Below are 23494 nucleotides of genomic sequence, written 5' to 3'. Positions count from 1 at the left end.
TACCATCATGCAGATAAATGCTGAATGTCTTTTATTTCCATTGTACTTGCAGTTGCTAGTCAGTATGGTTCCTGCATCTTCACAAACACATGAATGTGTCAGTTACTGATTGAGATGACAGCTCTGCAGACAGGTGGGGAAAGAACTGTTCAAGACTTTTGTTTTTTGTTTCTTTCATATATGTTACTGAGGAGCAAATGATGATGTGTAAACACAAATGCGATAGGAGTGCAGCACAGAAGAAGATGTATTAGGTTTGGTCCATAGTTGTTCTATCAGGAGATGTCAAAGGAAAAAATTGAAGATCCTCCTTTTCTAATTCTTTGTGAAAACTTCTAAGAATAATAACAGATAAAGGAGATTTTCCAGTTCGTGCAAAACCAGGAACTTTCCTAAGGAAGTCCCCAATGACATGAGCAGATCTTTTTTCTCCCATGAATTCACATCATGAATAAATATCACTTCACTCAGCAGATTAATTAGAAGAAATTGGCAGCTGAAACAGAACAGAATATAGATAAATGTGATTATTTCTATTTCTTTTTTTTTTTTCTCCTTTCTTCCTGTCTAATTTCACTTATGGCCATAGAGATTTTCCTGTTTCTTCCAGTAACAGGATCTCAAATAACACTTGCATGTTAATGGCACAGAGTTATTGAATTCCCTGAGTACAGTAAGCTTAACAAGGAAGAAATGGTACTTGTATTCCACTCTTCATCTGCCTACATAAAGCTCAGCATTTTACTCATATCACTATTAAAAAAGTGACAAATTTATTAAAAAACAGAATGGGTTTTTGGCTTTCAGCAAATATTAAAATAAAAAGAAATAAAAAAGTTATTGAATTGTAAGTACACACACATATATAATTATATAGTACACATATATTTAAATGGGTATAAAAATATTTTCAAAGAAAATGATGCCTTTGAGAGGCACTGCTGTGAAACTATAGGAATGACTAGAAACAAATGATATCCAAATTAACTTTCAAAATCCATAAAACAAACTTTATGAGAAAAATGTAGTGAAAAAACAGTTGCTACATTGTTTATCTGAAGCAAATGAAAGTGTATTGTTTCAGTCATCAGAGAGGTTTGTAGAAACTACTTCTGCTGATAGAGCTACAGTTATTTTCTACTACAGAAGACCTTGATCTATTCTTTGCAGTCTGATAAGCTTATTTCACAGACTGAAACTTAATAGTATTCTTTCCATGTGAATACATCTATTGGCAAAATGACCTCCATATCATCAAACTTGACTGGGCAGCATGATTTCTTTCTACTTTTTCTCCTTGTAAACAGGAGCATGGACATAAAATGTGAACAATATTTCTGTATTACTGATTTCATCTGTGCTTTGACTCTCAAATCCAATTGGCATGACAGTTAAAATTAGCAGGACAAGGTCAAACTGTCAAGGATGAGGCTGGCTGTAAGCAGAGGGGCTTCTCTGGCTTTGTTTGCTTGTCATTTCGGCTGCTATGTCAGCTTAAATACCATCAGTAAAAAAACACAGAGCATAGCTTAAGGAATAATGGGGTGGGGGGCACATCTGAGCAATGATCAAACAAGAATAAAATCCAGAGAGGCCACACTCTCAGGACACTATGGCATGAGTGTCGTTCACAAAATGTCAGTGTAGGCTGATTAAACAAATGCTGCTGCCAAGGCAAAGCTGATCAACCTGCAGTTTATAGGAAAAGTTTGCATGGACTTGCGCTATCATTCTGCAATACTATGGGTAAGTGAAAAGTTTTAGTGCTGTGATAAAATGGAATGTTGCACAAAGCTTGAATGTTTGCTTTACCTAGTATTCTCATGTTTCACATTTTAGTTTGATTTGCATTCTGTTGACATGATTTAAAAGCCTTTCAAAATGGCTCTTTGCCCAGACACAGCTTGAAAGTCCAAGCTCTCCTACAAAAGCAGGTGAAATTAGTTTTGCCACACATACAGTTCCATTCATAAATCTTTGCTCAGTGTAGTTCAGCCAAATTTTTCCATTAATAATTGCATTTATCTAAAAGTTAGATGATACTCATTTACTAAAGTTTTTTCTCCATATTTACCATATATTTTTGTCTCTCTCTCTAATCTATATTCATATGCATATATTCACAAAAATAATATTTTCCCAGAGACAAATTATTCTCTTCTTGTAAACAGAAGAAATATAGTACAGTACAAAATCATTGTAAAGGAAACTGTAGAGGGCTATATACCTAATTTTTAAAGTATTAAACTATTTCTAAAAATAATAGTTATCATATATTTCCTGATATTGGGTTTTAAAATCATCAGGACATGGAAAAGGGTAGGAGAAAAAACATAGTTAAAATACATACATTTTAAAATCAGAAAACAGTCACATCAGCTGGAAGAATAGTGAAACCTTCTTTCTGGATACAAGCAAGCTTCATGTGTACTGTCAGACATTATAGATCTAAGTTCACACTCCTTAATCAAATGACTATCCTGTAATTCATTGATTAAGGACTGCAGAAATTGGCTCAAGTCCCTTGATCTTGACTATGACAAGACAACAAAGGCCCACTTGTGTCTGAGAGACGAGGAGAGACAGGGAGTGTAACCAGGCACAAAGGAGGAAGGGAATATCTGTTCAACTAGGTGCTGCAGTCAAGACAGAAATAAAGCAATCTATGTGCCAGACAGAGGAGAGAAGGGTTAATGACTAAGGCATTAAACCAGATAAAGACCAAACTGAAACTGATGGGTATAGATTATATTATTATTTAGTTGTGAAGCAGAGCAGCTACATAGAGGGAAGTCATAGCAGGACACAGGCTATAAGCAGTCAGTAAGAAAAGCAGAACATCCCTCTAACAAGAGCCACAAACAGACGTAGGTGACCCAGAAAACCCACTTAGAGCAGCCTCCCTCTTCTGTGCAAATTACATAGTGACAGTGCTAGGGAGCCGTCTTCTCTTTCTGGGCCAATGAATCTTAGCAGAGACTCAATAGGATATGTAAAGACAGATCCTGCAGCCCTTCCTTCTGGGGGCTGGACTTCCTTATAATCTTTTCTCCTCCTAAGTATTCAAAAGCAAAATGATCAGAATAATACTTTTCAGCTGAATGCAAACTCAAGAATGGACCAGAAATCTGAGTTAGATATGGGACATACATCACATAACCAAAGAGATCTGAATCTAACAGAACTACAGAAGGAGAGCTGACAGGGCCTATAGCAATTGCTTTAGTGAATTGTCCATTTAAATCATCTGCATGTCCAATGCAGCCCATCCATGCCACAAGATCATGTCTGGGGATGCTGTCCTCTGCTGTCTGGTACCACTTCTCAGGATACATACCGCCTACATACCTAGTTCTGAGTTAGTTGCTATGCCTGATCTGCAGGTCTTGGACTAGTCAGTTCAGGCTTACAGTTCCTAGAATTCAGATTGAAGCTATAAACCCTGTCATGCTAAAGACATTTCAATGTAAATTTCTGCATTCAAGGGGAATGCATTAGCCACAGAGTGATTATATGGAACAAAATAGCAACAATGCCACAGCTGTGGTTTTGAAGAAAAGCTCAAGTAATTGTGGTTGATTTGTCCAGAACTGAAACAAATTAGCAGGTTTTAGATGTGCTGTAGATGTGCCTAGGCTCAAAAACTTTATACTCATCTTTTAACGTAAGAGAAAGGAAAACAGGAGTACTTGCTTTCAGATCCTTAAGAAAGCACTAGTGAAAGCACTGTAGGTAGGAGACTTTTGCAGCTCTCGGGTCTTCTAGGAAGTATTCTAGCTTTTTTAAATATAAAAGAAAATTTGAGGAGAAAAAAAGCCTACTTCACTCAGGCACAACGAGATACATTGCTGGAGTGTAATAATTAACTAATTGGTGTTCACTGTATTAGAGATAATTTTAATCACTACCTCATTCTCTCATTTCAGAAGGAAAAAAAAAAAAAAATAAAACAGTTGTCTAGCATCCCTTCTGAATTTGTAGCTACAGTATCCCTTTCCCATGTGGTAGGTCAACAGGACTACATTGCCTTGTTTCGCGTGTCAGGGTCCCATTAACCTAATGTAATAGTTGGCACGGATTTCTGAGCAAGTTTTGTCTATGAAGTCAGGAGGAGAATCTGAGTGGAATATAATACTCTGCTAAAACAATAATACTCTCACAATCTAACCCTCATTAACTTGTCAAGCTTAGTGACAGTCTTTAATAGCATTCATTCTTTTTGTGTTTTATTTTAAGTGATTTCTTTGTAGCTATTTGAAAAAAACAAAAATAGAGTTGTTACTGTATCTGCATTTAATGGGAAGACAGTCTGTCCTTTTTTCTTTTTCTTTTTCTTTTTTTTTTTTTTTTTTTTTTCAAAAAAAAAAAAAAAAGACCAAACTGGGATATACTTATGTTTATTTTCTGGGCAACTTGCCATAGACCTCTTTAAAAAATTGATAGAACTCAGTATATTTAATTTATTTTTATTTTCTGTCTTTAACAAATTCTAAAATGCTGCAAATGCAGTTACAAGAATACTGTTAGAAGCTTATGGTCATTGGCTCATGTTTTTGTCACGAAAAGGGAGATTGAGAATTCAGGGAAAGGCTTGGATTTCCAAGGCATGGTTTGTACCATCTGACATTGTCACTAACAAAACACATTTGAGAGAAGACAAACATGGGTTTGTTTGGGGAGGTGAGGAGTATGGGGCACAGAATTGCTTCGTTTGATTCCTGTCCCCTCCCAATTAGCAGCAGTGTGCACCCTGCACTTTCTGATCTGGTGTGGTTCATACTGAGGCAGCCACCACCTCTCAAACAAGGGTGGAATACAACCCTGGCACATATTAAAATGTACAATGCACTTCCCTTAGTGCCATGAGTGCTTGTAGCTCACCATGACTTGAACGAAGGTTGGGGAGATCAGCATCTGGCAAAAGTAAGCTCTGAATCCCTTACAACACCCTCTGCAGTCTGATTCGCTGAGAGTTGATATTCATAGCAGCATCGGAGTTTAATTCACCCACTAACTGAATCGCCACACATCAGGATTCTCTAAGTACCTACCTTTAATATTTGGTATGAAGACCTTTGCCACTGATTCTAAAAAAAATAATTTTTTAAAAAAAGGTTGTAACTTCACTTTGAAAGAAATTAGAAGCACCAGACATTCTATACCCACCTTAGTTGCTGTTTGATTTCAGAAGACAGTGTGAAAATATGGCAATTTTGTTCCTTAAACTTGATTCTTTTGTACATTTAGTTACATACCTCAAAAAATAAATACCTCTTCAAACTGATATTGCATTAGTTTCTTATTCATTAGGTCTCAGTAACCACTTTCTGCCCATTTGTTTCCCCCACAACATAGCAATGAAAAAGTAATATACAATTCCTAATGATTTTCTGAAATACTGCACAGGTGCAGGCTGCAGCTGTTATGGGTAAACTACATTTTGCTAAACTAATTCAAATCCCATTGGGGAAATAGAAGAATCACTGCATTCCCATAAAAAGAAAAATGTTTTCATTGTAGGAATCTGAAGTTTCCATGTACAAAAGGTCTTTTACAAAGAAAATTAAATGTTATAAATACTCATGAATATATATAACCCCTTAGCTCTGACTTTTTAAAAAGTAACATAGTATTAGTTATCCTTTTTTTAAGCCTCACTAGCATTTTCAAATTTGGATGAGATGGCAAAGATTTCATTCCATGTACTATAATAGATCTGAAATTCAGAGAAAGAGTTGTCCTCCAGATTTATATTTAAAATATACAACTTTTCTTAAGAAAAGGTATATTGCAGTGAAAATGGCGTTTTCCAGATGAATTTGCATTTCACTACACATTTATAAATGTGTGTTTACATCTGTTCATATGCTATATGTATTGTCCTGGGTGAGTGATGGAGTTTTTTTGGTAGCAATGGAGGGGGCTATTGGGGGCAGCCCCCTGTGAGAAGCTTCTTGAAGCTCCCCCAGCTCCAAGTCAGCTCCACCTCTGCACCAAAACTGAGCCAATCAGCTGCGCCTCTGCAATAACATATTTAAGAAGGGACGTAGTGACGTGCCATCGGACTTAGGAGGAGCTGTGGCAGCTACGTGAACACCAAGGTCAGTGGAGGAACGGAGGAAGAAAAGAGCGGGGAGGTGTGCTGGAGTAGAGACCCCCCTGACCTGTATCCTGTGGTGAGACGGCAGGGCAGCCCCCCCCTCCCCGCCACCCATGAAGATCTACGGTGGAGCAGACACTGATTTATGGCCTGTGGCTTCCACCTGAATGATCAAGGTGCTCTGCCCGAAGAAGGCTGGGGTCTTGTGGGAAGAGGTATCCCCGCTGCTGTAATTCAGCGCTGGGAGGATTGCAGCATGTGGGGGTGTCCCACGCTGGAGCAGCTTGGGAAGGGCTGCAGCCGTGGGAGGGAATCCAGTCAGAGAAAGTTAGTCACCCACAACAGAACAGTGTGGGGAACGCTGCAGCCCGTGGGAGGAACTCATGTTGGAGAAAGTTTGTGGAGGACTGTCTCCTGTGAGAGGGGGACCACGATGGAGCAGGGGGAACAAGTTCCAGGATCTCCCCCAACTGAAGATGGAAGAAGTGGCAGCACTGACTGCACCCCCCCATTCCCTGCCCCTGTGCCGCTGGGGGAGGAGGTAGAGATATTGGGAGCAGAGCTGAGCCCAGGAAGAAGGGAGGGGTGGGGGGAAGGTGTTCTCAAGATATGGCAATGTTTCTTACTGTCCTACTCTGTTACGTGTTGTTAGTGTCTGTAATAAATGTATGTTCTTTTTTTTTCTTCCCCTAACGAGTCTGCCTTTTGCTCGTGCCCATAAAGGGGGATTTTTCCCCATCCCAGTCCTATCTTGAACCCCAAGCCTGGCTCTCTTTTCCTTCTTATTGCTGGAAGAGAAGGGAGAGAGAGTGTCTGCGTGGTGGTTGGCTGCCGACCAGGCTCAAACCATGACAAATTGCCCTCATTTTTGTTACCAGGATTTTCAGTTGGGAAGTAGTCTGAGGGATTTAGGTGTCATTTTTATTTTCAAACCCATATTGTGTACAATGAAAAAGATTTCATGGAGGGAATACACACACCTTCATCTCCAGATCAACAGTGTCTAGGGGAGGATGGAGTTCTAAGTATAGGTTTTTCATCTTTACCTCTCAGGACCCACTCAGACTCAGGGTAACACTAACCCACATAAGGTATGGATTCCTCAGCGGAAGTATGGACATGTGTAACTGAAAGAGGAAGTTGTTCTCTGTGTTGATTGTCCTGATGGAGATTAGTTTAAAGTCTCAAAGTTCATTTACAGAGAAGTGAGAAGGCCTGGATGAGCTTCTGTATTAAAATATAAACTACAAAACTTGGAAAATCAATGTAATTTTCAGTAGAAAAAGAAGATAATTTGAGGCAAAACTTCCCTTTCCTTCTCAAACAAAAGTGTTGAGCAGCCCTGGAAGTCTGGGATTCGTGAAGCACACTTTTTCCCTGGGACCACTGCTGGAGACCGCACCAGTGCTTGGGCACTGGTAGCAGGGTACTCCGCCCATAAACATCTGCAGGACTGTCTTGATTGACATCAGCCAAGGAAATGGCAGTTGGATTAAAAATTTAATTATGCAAAATACGAATCTGCTTGCAGGTTCCTGGCTTATAGACTGGTATGTTGGTGTCCCTGAGCTTTTCCATATACATACATCTGTGTTAGGGGAGAAAACATTTCAGAAACAGTTTAGTTGTTAGCCTTAGGGAAAGCCCATTCAAAGTGGAGCGAATTACTGTAACTGTAATAAATTTATTAACTTACAGGTTATTAAATGTTTATTTATTCATTCCATAGGGAAGTCTTCAGATTCCTATTTTGTATGTATTATCTGTTTAAAAAGTAAGAATCATCTCAAACTTTGGATTTGCACTATGAAGAAACTCTAAGTTAATATTTTAGCTTCTTAATCATACTAGCAGGAATGAATTCTCTTTTTGTTTTCAGCTAATATCCAGGATCAGAAGTGTGGAATGTATGTTTATTTTAATTTTTTGTTTTACACTCTTTTTTCTTGTTTTAAAGTTAACTAAATTAATTTAAAACCAGTGTTTCGTCTGTTAGGACTTTAGAATGGCTTAATTATTGTAAGAATGCCAATAAATTACTAGAAATGCTTTGAAAGTGTGATGTAGACTGTGAAGTCATGTATGACATTTGCTTGTTTTGCTATTAGGATCTTTACATGTCCAAATCTGTTTAGATCACCACAAGAAAATGTATTTAAATTGCCCTAAAACAGATTCTAGCAGAAAATGAGAAATCTAATGTTTTTTCTTCTTTAATGCCTGCAATATTTTGTAACTATTTTGGAGCATAACACATATTACATAGAAAATGGGTTTGAAACGTGTTTTAAACTCTGTGGGAAATCTTGCTTTCTTGAATCAGTCTGGAGAAGATTCTTTGCATCCTGATAGAACAAACAACTCCACTTTGCCTAATAATCAGAACTGTCAGTTATTTCTCTCATTCCAGGCAATCCTATCACCTCTGATTGTCTTAGGAAGCGAGATCTAAAGCAATGGTCTGAATAGCTATGGAAAGGGCTGATGTGCTGGTTGCAGCTCAGGTATTCAATTTTCATGTTGAATACCTGCACCCTCCTGAGTTTTCTGGTGCACTTTGTTGCATGTTTCCACATTCACTCCTGTCTACATTTTGTTATGTTTCTAGCCCAGAGAAGATGAATGTGTGTATTTCTGAGTCCACATTTTTCTGAAAGGAGTGTCCTAACCAGTCAGAGAGATTGGAAAGTTATTAACTAACATTTGTGTGTGAAGGGCTAATATAAAAGAAAACTATAGTATTAGTAACACTTTCTTCATGAAAAATGATTAAATTACATATGTCTCAATATGCAAACAGTGAATAGAATTAGTAATGGATTCCATTATCTTTAGTGTGTATATTTGCTTGGTATAAAGCTAAATATTCTCATAAAAATCTACAAGAATGAGATTGCAATTTACGAATTTGACATCTTGCAGAAGTGCTTCATCAGATCTTTAAGACTTTGCATATACATGCCTTTATGAACTGCATAGTTTCTAGGTGGTTTTAAGGATCAGGAAAATAGATTAAGAATATAAAAATAAAACCCAGGCCTACTATGATCAAACATTTAAAGTTTTGAACAGCTTGGAGAACATATAACCACTACAGCCACTCCATATTTATTTTGATGTAATTGTGCCACATAGAATGTGCTTCTTTTCACCCCATGTGGTAACACTTGGAAGTTTACGGTCTAATGTGGAGTAGCAGCTCCAGAATGCTAGAGATGGACCAGTTCCAGCACTTATTGAGTTGTTAGCATTGGGCAGGAAAAATTTAGGATATCCTTAGCAGAAAAAGGTTTATTTAAATAATATATGAGAGGTTTGACTTAGACTAGGGAATTATAATTGTCAAGACTGACAGGTGATACTGCCTTCCTTCACATCTCCCTGACTTTCCTTTATACATCATATCAATCATTTCCTTTCTAAATTTGTTTAAATAATGTGTTATTCCTTTTTAGAGAAGTTAACCCATTAGTATATACTGCCCTACTGCTGTCTAACTAAGCCAGAAAACAAACTGTCAGTAAAAATTACAACAGCAGTCAGAAAGCAAAAGACCATGTGAATAAAATTCAGAATGCTTCAAACAGAGTTTATTCAGTGACAAAATATGATTCTGAAAGGGGGCATATTGGCTACATGCCTAATATTTGTATGGTGGTGAAATTAATCAGAAGTCAAAAAGTAAATAAAATAAAAAATTTTAAAAGCAGAATCATGTTCCAATCAATAAAAATAGATGGTTTTAAGAGTAGATGTGCTGGTTTTGGCTGGGATTAAACCACAACAGTAGATTTATAGTGAAATTACATATTCTGTGTTAAGATTTATATAATAAGGATATATATTAAGTTCATTAGAACAACGTAAGTCTTAGGAAAGAGAGGTCATTCATTAAATGAAGAAGATTAAGATGTTTTAAGAAATACAAAAGCCAAAGAATTTCTGAGCACTCTTACATTTGGAAAAAAAATAAGATGTCTGTTGTCTAGATAGATAGATATTGTCTAATAATAACTAGAAAAGATGTTAAATAACATCTGGCGGTGATAAACATTTGAAATCATCAAGCTGGGAGAGTTGCATACAAAAGAGCTGGCTGATGACATTTCTGGCTTGATAATGGTGATTTGTAATAAATCTCATAGACAGCAGAAAAAATCCAGAAGTCTGAAGGACAGTTTATAGTGTGCCAATATTCAGAAATGACAAGTATGATGAGTATGATATTTATAAGACCAGAACATTTATTCTTAATGATGAAAAAGTGGATAAACTTGCACTGTTAAGGACACAGAGGAAAAAAAAAATCATGGCAACTAACATGAATTTATGGGTAATATAAATTGTTTAACAAATCCAATTTTATTTTTAGATTAATTGGAGATTTAACAGTGATCACCACTATTATTGTAGTGTATAGGAACTCTAAGCATGCAAATTGAATCCTATATTGTTGAGGATAAATAAGTAATAAATACCTAAGAGATAATAAATGCTCCACTCAGACCTCTTGGTGACCCAGGCATTTGGACACCTATAAAATAAACCCCTCCTTACAAACACACAGTCTGACCAGTGGAAACCAGTGGATAGAAATGGACAGAGGAACAAAGAAAACATGTTAATTGATAAACTGGGTGTTGGTAATACCACCTCTCAACTGACTATTGCCATGCTTTGGTAGGAATCCTAACAGCAGAATAGTGAAAGAGGATTTTCCATAAATACTTCTGCAGTAAGAATAAATTTCTAGTAATCCTTGCTCCCAGCGCCTTACCAGGCTAGAGAGAAAGCAGAAGGGCATGCGGAATTCTTTCTCCACCTTCTGCACAAAAGTCTTCATGTCATTCAATAAAGGAGAATATTTGCTCACTCTGTTCCCTGCCTCTCATTCCCCATTTTCCTACAGTGATCCCAGAAATATTATGAATCCTATAATTTGCAAACACATAATATGTGTGAGAGAGATTTTCACAAATAAAGGTACATGAAAAGCTCAAAAAGACCTGTTTCAGTTTGTGCTTTGCCTCTGCCTTTCATTGATTTCAGCTACCTGTCAGACTCAGCTCTTATCTTTGACATTACTAAACTCTGCTGTGTTCAAAGTTGTAAATGATAACAAAACTGTTCTATTCATCATTCCAGTGTCATGTGCATAACAATTACTCTAACTGCACAGTAAATGCCAGACCAAATTGTTCAGAGCCATTTTTTTTCTATATTTAAGTGTGATTGAGGGAACATTGGAGGAAGCTAAGGATATTGCTGAGAAGTTCAATGATTTTCTAACCTCATTCTGTACCACAAAGGATTTTCAGGGATACATTCATTTTTTTCTCAAAGTAAAGCTGAAAAACTCTCTGGGACTAAGAACTGTTTTTTTTTGTTTTTTTTGTTTTTTTTTTTTTTCACTTTATTGGGAGCCAAGTCAGTTTAAGAAGTTTGTTTTTAACAATTTTCTTTTTTGAAGAAGGATGTCTCTTCCAGCATAACAGATCTAGCAAGTTTGATAAGTGGTATATCGGAGTTCTTTGATCATTTTGGTAAAGTAATAATTGTGTATAGGAACAGGCCTTTACTCAGAAGTCTCCCACAGAAGGCAAGAGGAAACAAACTGGATGGTAAATGGTCAGGTTTTGTCATGTCATATTGATGATACAATATTTCAAGTCTCCACAAAAGGTCTTGTGTTAATATATTTGTAAATATCAAGAGTGAATACTAGTGATTCAACTTTTCTTGAAGATCAGAAAATATTTTATTAACAATAAAATTCAGAGAAATTTACAAGAAAATATTAAAGGATTATGTGAATAGTAACTTGGTACAATGTCAAACAACTAAAATGTATTAATTAATCCACAATAGAGAGGGCTGTTTGAATTTCCTATACATATTACAGATGTATTGTATAAACTCAGGAAAGTGTCCTGGGGGTCTCTACTCAGAGACACACCCTCAAAAAGCCCATAAAGTTGGGATGACTGAATGGGAAGGAGGAGAAGATTCGGTCTGTTTAGAAAAATGGTAGTAAGGTAGATAATATGACATCTGCAAACTGACGTTGGACACTATTTCAGACAACATGTAAGATTAGAGATGGAATAGGTGTGATCCAGACTGTCAGTTCCCAGCTTTATGTAGAGTGTTTTTTCTACAGGAAAAAAAATCTCAAAGAATGCGTCTGCTTATTTTGGATCCCATTTTGGTTTTAGAAATATATAAATTTATTCCATTATTTTTAGTAGCTTTGAAAAGCTAAAATTTCATGCTCTTCTAAAAAAAAAAAAAAAAAAAAAAGAGTGTACTAGTGTACTTGATATTAAAGCCACAAAGACAACAAAAATCCTATTTTGTCTCTATGTGAATTCATTTAAGAATATTTGGAAAGTGGTATTAATCCTATAACTACCAAATAGCAGAGGTCTCCTTACTCTTTAAACAACATGAAAGTCTTGAAATAACAAATGAAAGAAGATTTAACCCTTGGGAACCAAGTGAAGCTTGGAAGAACTATGAGGATGTGCTTATGGTTTCTTGAGGTTACTGACCTTTAGATTAAAAAAAATAAAAAATTAAAAATCATTTTTAAAAATATGCTGTAACCAGTCTTTTTTTACAATTGTCTTCAAAATTGGACAGTAGTCGAATCTCTTCCCGTCCCAGGAAAGTTTATCATGTCACTTACTGCTATGGTTATACCAGGGTGCAGTGCTCCAGAAAAATGCAGAGTTCTACTTTTCTGTCTGCTTGTGATGCAGAGCATGTACAATGCCAGGTGCAGAAGCACTCTCTCAGTTGCCAAACCCCTTGGATCCTGTTATGATTTTTTTCATATGAGCACACTCAGGAATTAACAACATAATTGAGATTGGTTAATCTTTTAAAGGTTTTTGTCCTTGAAATATGTGCCATAATTCCCTTACAACTCTGCCCTCAAACTGGAGAACTGCCTTTAGTTTTATGCACAAATTGGACTTGTACATTCAAATTGAGAAAACATTCTAATCAAAATAAAGCCTGCGTCATTTAACTGAAAGTATACTTATTAATATATTTGTTTTAAGTCAAAAGATGATGCTGTTAGTTTGGGTGCAGGAGAAAAAGAGCTGGCAGAGCCATCTGATTAATCTATTTTTCATCTGATTGGAAAGGACTCTGTTCATTCTGTCAGCATACTTGCAAACATTAGGCTGATTACTAACACTGAAACTTTCATAATAACACAAACACCTAGTTACATTCTGATCACGTGAAAGCTCTTAAAATAGTCTCTGTTAAATTACAGCAGTGTAGGAACATCTCAAGTGTTTCCTCTCTAAAGCTCAAGAGAGGTTTGGGTAAAAGACACTGATTCAGTCACCTCCTTCGTCTGCTTGAGAGTTGTTTCAGTATGGTATGCTACCACAGTATATTGCCATAAAGAAGTCTCAATTCAGCTCTTCATTTATTGTGAAGAACACAGTGGAATTACACTACAGGATGTGTCTGCATTTTTCTTCTAGTTTGGATCAGAAGTGTGTTTTTTAAGGGAATCCACTATCACCACTCACTCTGCTTTGGTTCAGAGCAAGGAGCCACAATATTTTTTTATGATATTCATGTAGACATTTTTTCCTACAATACTGAACCTATGTAATGCATTCGTTACTCTACACCAGAAGTTTGACCCAAATCTAAAGTTCAGAGGCTCTTGTTCTGCAGTGGTTGCCTCTGCCACTTGTTTTAATTTTGTAACTGTAAAACGTTAACATGAAATTCTTTTGTATTTAAAATTTTTTCCTCTCAACAAGTGAAGCATCCTATTTTTGATGAGAGAGGAAAGAATGATAACAACAATTCTTGCTTAAGGTCGGATATTTTATGGTTTAGTTATGTGCCACTGATCTTATGTATTTCATCTTACCAGAAATTGAATTTTATCTCTTAATTAAACTTGAAAATAAGAATACAAGAAGAGCTGTAGTGAATCCTAAGGAAGGTTAAAACCTTGATTCCATGGCACTAATAAATTCATTAGATTGGGTGTAGGAAGAGGGGAAACATTGAAATAGAAGCATACAGAATCCTCCAGCAATGTTTCTATAAAATGTATAATGTTCAATTAAAAAAAAAAAAAAACAAAACAAAACAACAGCAACAACAAAAAAATCAAGCCCATTTAGTTATATATAAAACTTTAACTGAGGGATTAGAAGCAACAAGTTTTAGTGATAGCTGAGAACTAACTGCAGTTCCACTTAGTAGTGCTGAGGCTCAGCTAGCAGCTCTTTCAATAATCTAAGACAACTGAAGCAAAGTATTTAAGAGGAAGTTGTGATGAGTTTCAGAATATTTGCTGTATTCAGAATTAAACACATTTTACTACAGGTAAACAGATTAGTATCTGCCCAAACCCATGGAATTCTGTCACAGAAAAGTGCAGTTTTGCCAGGAACTCTAAGTGTCTTTGGGACAGGTCTCCTATTTTACTTAGATACTGAAAATACAAAAGATTGATCTAGAAATTTCAAAGGCAACAAGACTTCCTTTGATCTTCTCTCATTGAAATCAGTAAGTTGGCGGGGGGTGTTCACACAACTGAAGGGAGAAAAGGTGTGATTGTCCTGACTTTTTCTTTTATAGAGTTTTTTAGAAATGCACCAGTGTGTGGAGGGACTAAGAAGAGAACTCTCCATAGGTTAAATGCTGTTCATTCAGTATGTTAAAGTTTAATTAGATTTTAATTGATTTACAGGCTTTGTGTTGGTCATTTGCAGGCATTTACTGCTGTAATTTCAGTGTGCTTTTACTTGTCAAGATTGCTTAGAGAACAATGCAAGTGCAGCAAAATGGCAGTCACTGAATTAATTTTCCCACATGAATAACTTAATCAGACCCAATATATTTCAGCAGAGAAGTTCAATCTACTGTTTTCCCTGTATTCCAGAAATACTCATCTATTTTAATCAGTACTTGATTGTTTTTCCTTAGAAAACAGTGAAGTTCTTCTTCATTGTCTATATATTTTTTATTTCTGAGCACTTCCCAAAAGCTCAGGATTTATAATTATTACTGAGATTAATGAACACATTCCCATTTCGAGTAGAAATTTGCATTTCTTACTTTCCCCTCCTTTTTCTCAAGTAGTTGCTAATAGTATTTAGATATGTTCTAGTGTAGGCCTTAGAAGAGTGACTCAAAGGAAAGAAGAGGGGAGGTGAGTTATTGTATTTTTACATGATAACTAATTATTCACTTTCCTGACATTAGGGAAAATGAATACAAAACGTGACATAGTAGCAGATTCTGCTCTTGCCACTGGGAATATGAATTAACTCCCCTGAGGCTTGTGCTTAGAATTGAACTGGTGTAACTGAGATCAGAGCCTATTCCAAAGATCTTGAATAATTCCTATAAGGCAAATGCCTTCAGCTGTCAATCTACCAGGCTGACCTGTCAGTGTCACATAATAATTAAACAGCAGCTGGCATTAGTGCAAATTTATAATTGCTATAATCTGTATTGCTGACATGTCAATATTTAACTTGCATTAACCTTTCTTTTGAGGCTTACAAATAGTGCATCTCTGTCTTGTTCAGTCTAATTTTTCATGTCATTGCCTTGCAAGGTATGAAGATTTATAATGTCATTATATGATGGATACAGACCACTCCTTTACTTACTCCATCCTTGTAAGATGCACTAACTCTAGAATAACACTGGTTTATTTATTTATTTTTCTGACCTGTCTGCAAACCACTTTTTAACCACTTAAACAATTTACAACACAAAGGCCATGTCTCAGATACTGAGTGTAAGGATGCCACTTGTGACTTTCAGACAGCTTCTTTGAAAGGTGGCACACTCTAAGCCATTACTATATATTACAGATTCAGTTTCTAGAGTTGCTTTGGTTTGAAACATAGTTAAAACAAATTAATAGCACTAAAACTAGAGAGAAATGTATTGGGATGTTTGCATATTTATGAAAAGTCAAAATTAGTTCATTATTTTAGTAGCACATCTTCAGAAAACAAATTTGAAGATTTTAGCCAAAGGGGTTTTTAATCAAAATTAACTGCAGATTCATGCATAGTCTAATTGGCAAACAAAAAAGATGAAAGGAACTTGCATACTGTCCCACTCTGAAGTGTTCCTTACCTCATACTATATTTGAAAGCAATAAGTTGTATGTAAACTTTGATCAGAATAAATAAACCTAGTTTTGCATTATTCTTTATGTGATCAAAAATTTTTTCAGCCACTGATAATACATAAGCTTATAAAAAGAATTATCATAAGATGCAGCATCACATTTGGGCTTGAGGTATTTGCCATGATCACAGAAAGAACTGAGAAATTACTCCAATACTCTTGTGGCTGCTCTTCCGCTTATCCTACCAAACTAAAGCATGTTCTAGAAACCTATCCCATATTTCCATTTCCAAAGATCTGGTGGTTATCTTGCCTGCCAACTTATAAGGTTCTGAGCATTACTTAACAAGTACCCATATACTTGTCCTTCTATATTCCTTACAACAATTGTATTGCTATATAGTAGCAGGGCTACTATAACTAGCAGGGCTAGTATAACAGTTCAACACATTCTAAATACTGACATTTAAAAATTCTCATTACAAAGTAAAATAAAAGACTTATTCTTAACATCTGATTAGTCCTTCTTCAGCCTTATCATCTGATCTTTCCGTTATCTGCTCAATAAAGGCAAATTATAGGTCAGGGCTCTTCCTTGAAAGGGTGAATTAAAATTCTACCTGGTGTAGATATTGTTGGATGATTTACTGAGATTACAAATAGCCTGTACTCATGTTTATAATTAAACAATCTAATTTATCACTCACTGTTGTACTTTCAAGGGGTCTTGACTCTCGTCTTCCCCAGGGAATTATTGCTTATATCTTCCAGATCAAGTTTTAAAGAAGTACATAAGAGTGTAGTGAATTGATCAATGCCAAGCATCATGCATAGCGGGCACAGTAGACTGTACTTAATTCAGATTGATTAACAGCAAATGAGAAATGTAGGCATGAAATAAATTAGATTGGACAATGTACGCACAACAACTCCTCTGGCATCTGAACATTCTATAAAAACTCGGAATTTTATTTAAAAATAAATAATATTTAAAAAGAAATTGTTGCACTTTTAGAACAAATGTTTGAACAGTCTGGAGAATCCATGTGTCCTACAAATTCCAAGAATGAATTTAATGATTGCTATGGTTACATCAACACATACTGTAATATGATATAATCAGCTGTGATGTGCTATGGCACAGAAATTGCAAAGATATGTTTGATTAAAAAAAAGCCATTGCCAATATGTTCTTGTTTTACAAACATATGAGCTATTTTGAAGTTCCAGAAAGGTTTAAGATGCAGGCTGTCAACTCTGTTTAGTTATTGTGATAACTTCTCAAAAGATTTCAAATTGATCTAGTAACATTTCTCTAAAGAGAATTACCTGGATTTAGGAACTAAAATCTTTTTAGAAACAAGCTGAAACTATTTTCTTTAATTGTAAATCTCTGCCGGTGTTACTTTTCTTGTAATCAAGTGTATTAAATACATAATAAATAAATTATTATATCCCCTTTCCATAATATACAAGCCATTTTAATGTACCCATAACATATAGACACCTATTTGTCTTCTTGTTCACTCTTTCCACTACTAGAATTTTCAGTATTTTTTTTTCTCTTGTATTGAATCTTACTTTTCCTTAAATTTGTTTCTTGTCTTTCTTCCACTGAAATAAATTCTGTTGATTTATTTAAAAAGTTCTTGTATCTTTTAAGAATGATATTATAATCTTGATGTTTTGATACTTTGATTTCAGTGTTTTTCCTTCTTTTTCTTATTTTTTCTGTCCCAAATGATATTTGCAACTCCAGGCAGATGGCAGAAGTCATCGGAGAAGAAATTAAAAGACAGCACAAATTTGTGGATTATGTGTCAAAAGATGGCTCCTCTGTATAGCACACAACATACTGTTAGGAAGAAAAGTACCAAAACACTTTTCTTGTGAGGTTTATAATTTCCAAATAATTTTCCATTACAAGTTGGGCAATATGTCAAAAAATATGTAAATGTCATTAAATAAATGTCTGAAGTGCTTTCAAAGAATAATGTTGAAATGAATATTACATATATTTTATAGTAGAATCTGTTATTTAATTCTGAGAAGATTTGAGGTTTCCATCTTTGTTTGATTATGCATATTTCATTAAAATCATATAACCCTAGAATGGTTTAGGAAGGAAGGGACCTTAAAGATGTAGTTCCAACCTCCCTGCCATGGGCAGGGACACCTTCCACTAGACCAGGTTGCTCAAACCCCTGTCCAACTTGGCCTTGAACACTTCCAGCGAGAGGACAGCCACAACCCCTCTTGGCAATCTGTTCCAGTGTCTCACCACTCTCACAGTAAAGAATTTCTTCCTTATATCTAATCTAAATCTACCCTCTTTCAGTTTAAAACTTTTACCCCTTGTCCTATCATTAAAATTCCTGATAGAGAGTCCCTCCCCATCTTTCCTGTAAGCCCCCTTTAAGTACTGGATGGCTGTTATAAGGTCTCACTGGAGCCCCCTCTTCTCCAGGCTAAACAACCAAAACACTCTCAGCCTGTGCTCATAAGGGAGGAGCTCCAGCCCTCTGATCATCTTTGTGGCCCTCCTCTGGACCTGCTTGAACAGATTCATGTCTTTCTTATCCTGGGGTGCCAGAATAACACAGTACTCCAGGTGGGGTCTCACAAGAGCAGAGGGGGAAAATCACCTCCTTCAACCTTTTAGACATAGTTCTTTGATGCAGCCCAAGATGCAATTGGATTTCTAGGCTGTGAGTGCACATTGCTGGCTCATAGTCAGTTTTTCATCCACCAATACCCCCAAGTCCTTCTCCACAGGGCTACTCTCAATCCACTCATTGCCCAGTTTTTATTTGTACTTGGGATTGCTCCGACCCATGTGCAGGACCTTTCACTTGGCTTTGTTAAACTTCATGAGGTTTTCACTGGCCCACCACTCAAGCCTGTCAAGGTCGCTCTGGATAGCATCCCTTTTTGCCAGTGTGTTGACTGCATCACACAGCTTGGTGTCCTTGGAAAACTTGCTGAGTTCAATCCCACTGTCCATGTTGCCAACAAAGATGTTAAACAGAACTGATTCCACTACTGCAACATGAAGAACACCACTCATCACTGCTCTCCCCGTGGACATTGAGATACTGACTGTAGCCCTTTGAGTGTGACCATCCAGACAATTCCTTATCTACTGACTGGTCCATCCATCAAATACATGTCTCTCCAATTTAGAGACAAAGATGTCATGTGGGACAGTGTCAGGTGCTTTGCACAAGTCCAGGTAGATGATGTCACTTACTTTTCCCTTATCCACTAATGCTGTAACCCCATTGCAGAAGGCCACCGAATTTGCCAGGCACAATTTATCCTTAGTGAAGCCACATTGGCTGTCACCAACCAATTCCTTATTTTCCATGTGCCCTATCATACTCTCCAGGAGGATCCACCCTATAATCTTGCCAGGCATAGAGGTGAGACTGACTGGCCCATAGTCCCCTATGTCTTTTTTTTCCTCTTCATATAAATGGGCCTTACGTTTCCCCTTTTCCAATCAGTGGTAACTTCACTGGACTGCCATGACTTCTCAGCTATGATGGATAGTGGCTTAGCCACTTCATTCATCTATCCATTCCCTTAGAACCCGTGGATGCATCTCATCAGGTCCCATGGACTTGTGTACCTTCAGGTTCCTTAGATGGTCTCGAACCTGATCTTCTCTTATAGTGGGCAGTTCTTCATTCTCCCAGCCCCCACCTTTATCTTCTGCATCTTGGGTGGTTTGGCTGGAGTGGTTACTGGTGAAGACTGAGGCAAAAAATTCATTGAGTACCTCAGCCTTCTCCATAACCGGTCTCCCCTTTCCTTCTGGAGAGGGTCCACATTTTCCCTAGTCTTCCTTTTATCACTGATGTACCTATAGAAGTTTTTCTTGTTGTCCTTGATGTCCTTGGCCAGATTTAATTCTATCAGGGATTTGGCTTTCTTAGCTCCCGGCTGCTCAGACAATTTCTCTATATTCTTACCAGGCTACCTGTCCTTACTTCCACTCTCTGTAGTCTTCCTGAATAATACCATGCAGTAACAGCATTGTGCCCACACTTCAACAGCTCTGTGTTCAAGAGAAGAATGCAAAACCATCCTCCCTTGTGTTTATTGGTTGGTTGTTTTTAGTGTTTGGCTTTGTTTTGTTTTTTTCTTTTCTTTTTTTTTTTTTTTTTTTGCATAGTTGTCCAGCTTTCACCAACTGTAAGGACCTCAGTCTTGGTTCAGGGTACGTTTAATAGTCTAATCATTGAAACATGCTTCAGGGAAGTAGAAACTACAGGTCCACATCTCTAAGAGGAAAAGACTGTCAGGAAGCAAGCTCCATTTTCTTTAACCATGTAGATACTGTGCAAAAAAGTCTCTTCTTTTACTATATGCACACTCTTGGAAGTGAACTCTGTTTTGAATTTCCAAGGGGTGGAGAAGCCCCTATTTGTGTGACAAGTTCAGAGTAGTTTCAATGCAAAGCATTTTCTTTTTCCTGGATGTAGGTAATGACCTTCTTATTGTGCAGTATTTAGCTTTCATGCTGAGTCCCCTGATGGGTGACTAATTTTTAGATGTTAAAATGTCTGAATTGATACCTATAACTGACACAATCAAAACTTCCATGATTCTCAAGATCTTCAGGTGAGAATAAAAGTTTACTGGGAACTATCTGTAGCTCATCATAAGAAAGCAGATATTTACAGTTATTAGTTTTTAGAGTTTAATGTTTTAATGAGATTTTTATTGTTTAAATTTACCAGTACTAAGCAAATGGGATAGAATTAGTGTGTCGAACTCTCCTATATGATTTCAGTTTGTCTGAAGAGTGATTTATGCACAGAACATTTGCTTGTGGTTCTTGTCTCTTCAGTATGAAAGATCACCACTATATTTTTTTCACAGATATCTGTAGTCTTTAGCCTGTAAAGGACAATTCTAATCAGCTATGCTGTGCCTGAATGCAAAATGAGCATCTCTTTCAAAAATAGACATTTATGTTTTCAATATCATAAATTTTACCAGCCAAAACCAACCAAGTTTGGAGAGGTGGATTACTGGGTGATGTCAACTATCAATAAGTTTCACTATATTTATGTGAAAAAAATTTCATCAATGCCAGAGTTATAGCCCAAGATACTAGACTGTGAAAAAATCTTTCAGGACAAGTAATGGAAATCTTATAATTACAAACATGTAAAAACTTGTCTGTATAAACCTCAGGAGAATATATGGATTAACTCTACTTTTCATGAGGGTGAACTAAGTAAGCAAACAAGCCTTCTTTCCAAGACTAATGTTCTGTGACTATATATTTTATACTGTCTAATACAATTTATTTATTTTATAACAAAATCTTAGATGTGCTATATATTCAGTAATGATATGATAGCAGATGCTTGCAATATGAAATATTATTGTCCCTTCCAGCTATTCTAAGTTGCATAGGTCTTGTAACATGGCTATGGAAAGAAGCACTAGCTATTCAACTGCAGCAGTAAAGTAATCAAAGAGCATACTTGTAGGTAAAAATATAGCTCAAATTGTGAATGTTACCAGGAAGAAGATAATTGGGTATATGTGTTTGGGAAGGGTGAGTATCTGAAATTGAACTTTTGAACTCTCAATCAGAAGCCTCCTACTTGCTAGCTGCCTCTGGTGTGGGCTGGGCATAGATTTTTATAACACCAGGACTAAACAAATGTGATGCACAAAAGAGGGATTCCTGAAAGGAAGAAGTGGTCTTAGGAAAAAAAATAACGAGGGCCCAGAAAGTAGAAGATGAAGATTGTGGCTGGAGGAAAGATGTGGGAAGTAAGGAAAGGTCCCATAGAGCAGAGCGCTGCATGGACACAAATGCTGGGGGATGCCCAGGGACCATGGCTGTTGATGCCCAAGACAGATACCTTCAAGCAGCAGCAGGGCATGTACTGGTACAACTTTCTGCCCAAATTCCCTCGGTCAGCATCCACCTCCCAGGTGGGCACTGGAGATGTAGGGAACCTGATGCGTCAGGGGGAGCCAATAAGAAAGTATGTGAGATAACAGAGTGGGGTATAAGTGAATCTCCCAGGTTTTTAAATAAAACCCTCTAGTCAAATCCACTATAGATTTACTTCATCTCACCGGTGACAGTACAGAGAATTATTAAGTTTTTAATCAGATTTGGGAATTATTCAGATTTATCTTACTAAAAGGTTATATTTGCCTTATAACTTGAATCTGAATTTGTCTTTAACTTGTTGTCTTTGAAGGTTTAGTGTGTTTTTAATACTTAAAGTTACACTGTACTTAAAGGATTTTAAGAATTGCCTTGGTGTCATGAATGAGAAGTGTATATTTTTCAGTTCTATTAGCCAAAATCCTTTGATATCTACTTATTTATCCTCATATGATCACACATGATTAAGATTTTAATACATTTCAGTAACTCTTCTTGTACTCAAGATTTTGCTCATCCAGATATTATATCTTATTGAGTCTATATTTACATCTAATATATATTTATGCTGTTGTATTTATTTGTGTATATGTGGCTTAATTTATATCCTATTAAACTCAGAGAGAAAAGGTCAGTGTTGTCCAAATTTTTTTTCTTTTTTTTTTTTTTTTTCAGAATCTCCTTGCTTCAGAATCAAGAGGACAAGACATAAAATTGGATCTGAAATACCCTGTCGCAGTCATGTTTCTCATCTTCCTTTCCCTGAAAATGATTAAGGCCTGTGTATAGATACCTGAATAGGAAAGGACCTAATTATTTCTTCATATTTTGTCTCATATAATTATGCCCTTCTTCTGACACACTTTTGATCTATGTTACCATGCCTAAATCATGTCTGAGTTCACAGAGCAATCTGACCTTGAGAAAATTGGACTTTTTCAGGTACAAACACTATTTCAGAAAGTCTATACAAGTTTCCAGAGATCTAGTTGCAAAAAATGTTGGAAATAGGCAGACCATGTTTCTTTTGCAAAGTTTCATATTGAATTAATTTTTGCAGTCTAAGCGTACCTAATTTTGTGCAGGTACAATGAGCTACTAGCAAAACCTTTCAACAGATACACAAACCTGATAATAAAACCTACTCATCACTGAGTCTTAGAAAATCAAAGCTAAATTCCTGATCTACGGGAAGGCAATGAGGAATTTTACCATTGAATACAGGGAAGTCAGTTTCACCCAATGAAGGGGAGTCAGATTTCCTAAGCAAATAAAATTAGTCACATGGTGTTTTAATTTTCTGTTCACTTGAATTCCTTTTAAAACTTCAGCTG

Source organism: Tyto alba, unplaced genomic scaffold (assembly GCF_018691265.1).
Source record: "Tyto alba isolate M040663 unplaced genomic scaffold, T.alba_DEE_v4.0 Super-Scaffold_6, whole genome shotgun sequence".
In the NCBI taxonomy this organism is placed as follows: domain Eukaryota; kingdom Metazoa; phylum Chordata; class Aves; order Strigiformes; family Tytonidae; genus Tyto; species Tyto alba.
Note: the sequence above shows the minus strand (reverse complement) of the source record.